The sequence below is a fragment of the Melanaphis sacchari genome, unplaced genomic scaffold (assembly GCF_002803265.2).
Source record: "Melanaphis sacchari strain LSU unplaced genomic scaffold, SCAv2.0 Contig0_pilon_pilon, whole genome shotgun sequence".
NCBI lineage: Eukaryota > Metazoa > Arthropoda > Insecta > Hemiptera > Aphididae > Melanaphis > Melanaphis sacchari.
The window spans coordinates 14,463,679-14,470,340 of NW_020270366.1; positions in this window are offsets into that span (position 1 = coordinate 14,463,679).

The window sequence follows — 6,662 nt, forward strand, 5'->3', positions numbered from 1 at the left end:
GATTTCGTAAAACTACTTTATATGTATATAATATATATTATTTGTACACAAAAATCATACATCATTGTGAAATCAATACATTCATCGCTTAGCTGAGAATATAAAAATATGGAATAATCACCGCCCAAAGTCCACATTATAATATTACATATTGTTTTAAATATGTATTTCATACAGTGTAATTTATATTAAATCGAATGTAAATATAGATACCAACTGGATTTGAGTTGCTTCAAAAATATTATTTTTTACAACAAGGGTGTATAATGCACATATTTTAGTCTTATAATGACGTATATTATTATAATGATAAGTTTCCTGTTATGACATTATTTTCTCAGTCAATTGTTGTTTTTCGTGTGTATATTTTTTATATTACTAAGGGAAATATAAAACCACCCCATTTTCAACTATAATATTCATAATAATAATTATTGTTATTATTACTGTTGTTATTGCTATAATAGATACGCAAATAATATAATGCATACATGATACAAACACGATCATCTGAATTCGTCGTAGGCGTGACGAAAATGCGATAGGCAGACTTGAGCAATTATTAGCCAATTATTGTTTTAACGCAGAGGCGTTGCAGATATATTACATTACAAAACGAGAACTAGAATATAATTCATTGGCGGTAATTGAGTAGACGTCAATTTGTGGTCGATCGTCAGTAACCTACAAAACTTGAAAATGCTCGTCGCTTTTGGTTTATCACAATTTCCAATTTTCCTCTTCGCTCAGACGTATAAAGCGCGTGCGTGTTTGTATCACTATTAATTGCTGTTGCTGGTCGACAGATGGACAGCGATCACTGTATAATAATATATATAATATAAAATATACATAGTACATTAGTATACACAGTACGAGGCGATCGTTATAGCAACATATTATATATATATATACATACATAGCTACTACTATAATATACGTGAGTCGATACTTTACCGAGCAAAAACCCCCGTGGACTCGTAGCCCCTCACCCCCTTGTCGTATTAACGTACTTTATTGTGCGATTAACGAGCGTACACGCACTTTATTATTTTATCACCCCCCTCATTAATGTATTCGTCGAATTCCGCGTCACTGCTCCACCACAAAATGTCAAACGCTCAAAACGTCCATTCGGATGTACGAGTACAGTATTATTATGTTATATTATTATGTATAACGTACCACAGTCTTTATATAGTGTACACGCATCACATTCGTACTGTGCGTCTGTTATTATGGCAACTTAACAATAACTTTGTCGTTTGATGACCACGTAAATGTATGCAAAAGTTCACTATTATTATTATATTGATGTGTTGAAAATTCAAAGAATCAAATTTGTATGCTATTTCGAATTTGAATAGTATAAAATGACGCAGGTATTGCATTTGTTATAATATTTTAATTGGACTTTTATGAAAGTACCATATAAAGTTTGAACCTCATTTATTTAGTTTAAAACAATTTTTGAAACTTAATCGTATATAATATGTTTACTATTCATCTAACTCTGTATAGTGTATATAATATATTATTTTCATTTTGTAGATCGTAGAATTAAACATAATTGAGAATGCTAAACCTACGTTTTTTTCTAAATCTAAAAAAAATTAATAGACAAAGTGGTAATATTCATATAGTATAGTATTTTCAGATAAATTAAATAATTATTTTAGATATATAATCTAGATGTTATTGTTATTAAAACCTCTTACAGGTGTACTCAGATCCTCAGCTTATGAAAACTTAATAATAAAAATTCTTCTCTGGATGACTTATATCGTAATAAGATTCCTTTGACAACGTTACAAATATTAAATATAAACCCCTTTTAAGTATAGATCATAGATCTATATTCAATATATTATACTCTAAAAATATATAATCTAACCATAATACGCATCACCATATGTGTGTTTAAAAATAATTGAAAATTATTGGTTATAGGTAATAATAATATTATAATGGCTAAAATAAGCTATATGGTCAATACACGTAGGTGAATACTACTACAAAATGTATGTATTTCAAACTCGGCTTGAGGGACTTTATTCGCGAGTGAATTTCCACAGTTACAAATCTAAAACTATTGCATATATAGTGTTATGTTATCCCTTTGGTCTGACAGTTTAAATGTGTTATGTGCACCTGGTCGTCGCCCATTTCTAGCTCCCTAGACAATTATGCAACTCTATATATTAAGGACCAAATTTTATCCAGTTGGAGTTTTCGACGTAATGTGGTTTTACGATGTGGTCTATCTCATAGAGAACCGGATAAGCCATATGGTACGCCATTTAAAAACTTGTGGTTAGCATTATAATATTCATGACGTGTAATTATTATATTGTACAAGTTTTCTGTAAAAACAAAATACAGTTACAGAATTTAATTATGTGTTTGATATAGTTTATTGCACAATATATTTAAATATCTATTTAAACCATATGAAAACGAAATGATAAAGAACAATCTACGAAAAAGTTATTTTAGTTCTTTAAATAAACGTTTTATTTATCATGATTCGACTTCTAATTCTTTTAGTGTACTGTAACACAAAAATATGAATTAGCCCCTTTAAAAATTAAATATATAATCCATCTCCTGATTTCTGCGAATTATTTTAAGATTATATTGTGTTGTTGAGGAAATTTAGTATGGGTTATTTTATTTACATTAAAAGTCAAAGCTTATTTTGTTTTATCAATGTGACTCATGCAGTTTATTTATATGAACAAAATACGTTTCCCACGCAAAAAGTTTCAATGAAAACAATATTAAAAAAGTTTGAAGTACGTATTCATGGTAAATAAATAACATTTTAGTATATTTCTTTAATATAAATGATATAATTTTTTTATCCTTATCACCATAATCGGGCATAAAGACACTATAAAACGAAATAAATCAGAAAAAAATCGTTATTAATTAAGTATTTATAACGTTAATAAATTAAAACACAGCTAGTAATATTACATTTTTAAGTTGAAATAAAATAAAATTAGGTATACTATAAATATATTTGAAAATGTATGATATACTTAAGAAGCAATCAACATTATTTGGTAATAAATAAAATATAAATATTGAAGTGATTGAATCTATTGTAATATCATTACATTAAGTAGATTTTCTTCAGATTTTTTATTACAATATTCGATTTAATTTACTCTGACAGTTCAATTTTATAGATGAATAATATTTTTTCTATAAAGTAACTGCTGAAACACATTTGAAATTAAAATGAATATCGAAATGTCACCCCTAATGTTACACCCACTTTTTTTTATATTTAACTCGGGTACTTTTTTCTAATAATGTTCTAACCCGTAACCCGATTGTACATTTTTGTATTTATTGTTTTTTTTACGATTATTTTTTTTTTCGTTTCCCTTCTTTTATCGCCCTCTTTTAAGTCCCTCAATTCTGTACACTACTCAGTAATTTCACATTTTTACATTTAAAATGTATATATCATTTATTTTATTTTTCTGCGGTATCTAATCTAGATACTAATAAATCGAATGGTTTACCACAATTTGTTCAATGTATATATTTGCACTAAACTATCTCAAACTTACTATGAAGTTTTTTTTTTTGATATTGATTTATATAATATTATTATGTACATACGTAGTATGATTTTTTTGTATTAAAATTTTTAAAAATTGTACAATTGTTTCTCATATAATATTTAACTCAAATTTAACCATAAAAAATATATATAATTAGTGACATTTTACATTTTGTTTATAAGTTTATATATTTTTTAAGCAACAACATGCATTTTTTTGATCTTATGTAAAGTCAAAAAAGTGTCAATGTTTTACCAATCCATTCTAATTATACGATCATGTTTATTAAAAAAAAAAAAATTGATTACATATTGTGTATTTCTTATCAAAAAAATAAAATAAAAATATACTGTAAGTATTAAAATGTATATTATCTAAAATATGGAAAATATTTTTTATTTTTTTTTATTTAGAACTTGTAAGAGTATAGAACATGTTAATTTTCTCAAAAAAAAAATAAAAAAATAAAAAACACTATCTATTGGTTCATCAAATAAAATATGTATTATGTATTTTTTTTCAATTTACATTTCAAACAATGTTTAAGAGTTTACAAAGTATAATGAATAATGTTTTGATACGTATTTATTAATTAAATACTATCTATCAGTGTAGATCTAAACTTATTTATATCTTTATAGTTTTTTTTTTCAATTTCATGAGATAAAACGAGTACATTTTTATCTCCATTATTGAATCTAGTTAGTCTTTTTCGGCCATCTTTTAAAGTTTTATTTTAATTCATATATATTATCATAATTATACGTTGTTTTCTTTTTTCATCAGTCTTTTTCGTTATTTAAGTTCGGTATAATATAATAACTAGGTAACTGATGAGATGTGTCGTAGAGATAAAACTACGTGGTCTGGCTAATCGTCAGACACATGTATAATAATAATCGTTGCCGCGTTGTCGTTTTCGCGTGACGTCTTTGAGGTGGACGGGAAGTTTATTTTTACACGATACTGAAAAAAAACTTACAGCATTTTTTCGTATACACGATAATGACAACGACCATATAATGTGAATTAAATAGAAAGAAAAAACAGTCGGAATCTACATTAATATAATAATAATACTGTATATTATAATAAACACTGGTAGATTCCGTTGCTGCGCTGAGCTACGCAGTGGCGTTTCGTCGTCGAATGTCTATCGCAAAAAATAATAAAAAAATACGAAGAGGGAAAAATTTGCCGACACACACTCGCACACTTGCACATACGCTCACTGACGCCTCCCGCAGCGTGCCGTCAGCAGACGAAAACGGTCGTACATCGAGAAGGTCTCTGAAGGGGCCGTGAAACGAGTGGTAACTTGATGGGTATGGTTACGTAGAAAGCGGATGGCGAGAGTGAATTTTATGCAAAATCCACGCAAAGACGACCGTGTAAGGTGTCCGTCTCGGGTGAATAAGATAAACGATCGTGTTAGGTCATTGGTTACCGCCGACGACCGGTCCCGCGATGGTTGCACGCCGATATATGTGCAAATACTATACAAACACACACACACACACACACACACACACACACACACACACACACAAACGCTTACAGAATGTGTGACTGGGAATTCTCTGTGCGTAAGTTCGTACCAGGAATATTATTACCTAGGCGTATGGTTTATATGTTGTGACTTGGCGAGCTTGTGTGTCCTTCAGAAAATAAAAAAAAACTTGAAACATTATAATATTATTATATACCTTCTATATTACTTACGATAGTCCTTTTGCTCTGGTTTTATTTTTTTATTTTAACGAACGATCATTAAAAAAAATAAAAATAAATTTTAATAAAAATGGCATATCCCATAACGTTTAGAAAAATGATAAGAAATAACGAGCATGAATCAGAATCGTTCAAGCCACATTCCCGTTTAATTCACTCATTATTAAACATCAAATGTATCCTTCATCTAAATGCAATATAATGTACCGAGTCACGGTCAACTAACAACTCAGTACATAACTCAAGATTACCTTAAATACCAAAATATCTTTACAAATTTACCTGTACATACCAAATAATCTACATTCTAGATTCTAGAAGCGGCCTCGAAGAAAAAAACAACAGTGAAACTCAAATTTTTTTAAACTAAAATAAATATTGTTATTTTTTTTCTAAATTTGTAAATCTTACACGACGCTTTAATTGATGTATATTTTTTTACTGATATAAAAATAATAATAATTTAATTTGATTTGGTTAATTCGTTACCAACGCAGTAGATCAAAATCGTACATCACCAATTGACGTTTGAAAAAAATGGAAAATTATAATAATATGTTTATTATACCTGCGCGGCTGCGCGTGTTATTTACTACTAGGTTAATAATTATATAGTTAACTGCATTTTTAGAAAAATCTTAAATGGCGATTTTCGATCGTCTCGAATGTATTTATTCTTTACTCTTCAAGCGGAACAATTTTTAGCCGTTTTTTGACGAGCCGATGACAAACGTAATTGTGACATGTGATATAAATCGGTGGTGTGTTGTACCTAATAAACAATATAATGATACTATGCGAGTGCGTTTCAAATGTACAATCCAATTGGTCGGCAAGCGAGACACTCAGTCAATGCCGTGAGACTAATGATTTTCACACGAAAACTCACCAGAATAAAGGCATCTGGCAGCAGGCAGTAATGAGACCAATATCGATTAACGTATACCGCGTTTGGTTATTATAACCCGCGTGACCGACAATGGTGATAACGCATTTTGCATCACGACGTATCTCTCTCTATATGTGAAATACACATGCTATAATAATATAATATGATACGCGAGGTAGCAGTTACACGAGGTCAACGGTGGCGTGAAAAATATGTATACATACAATATTATAGTATTATTGTATTTTAGTATTATGCACTCGTTGTAGCTGTGTTTCTCCGTCACCTCGTCTCCGCCCTTTCTCTCTCACACACTCACACACACTCATACTCTATCTCTAATTAAGACGGAAAAGTTCGTTAAGACTGTACTGCTGGCAGCGGCAATTTGTCAAAAAAAAAAAAAAACCTAGTAAACAATTATTTATGTCCGTTAATCAGCATCTTTCCTAGTTGAGTCGTTT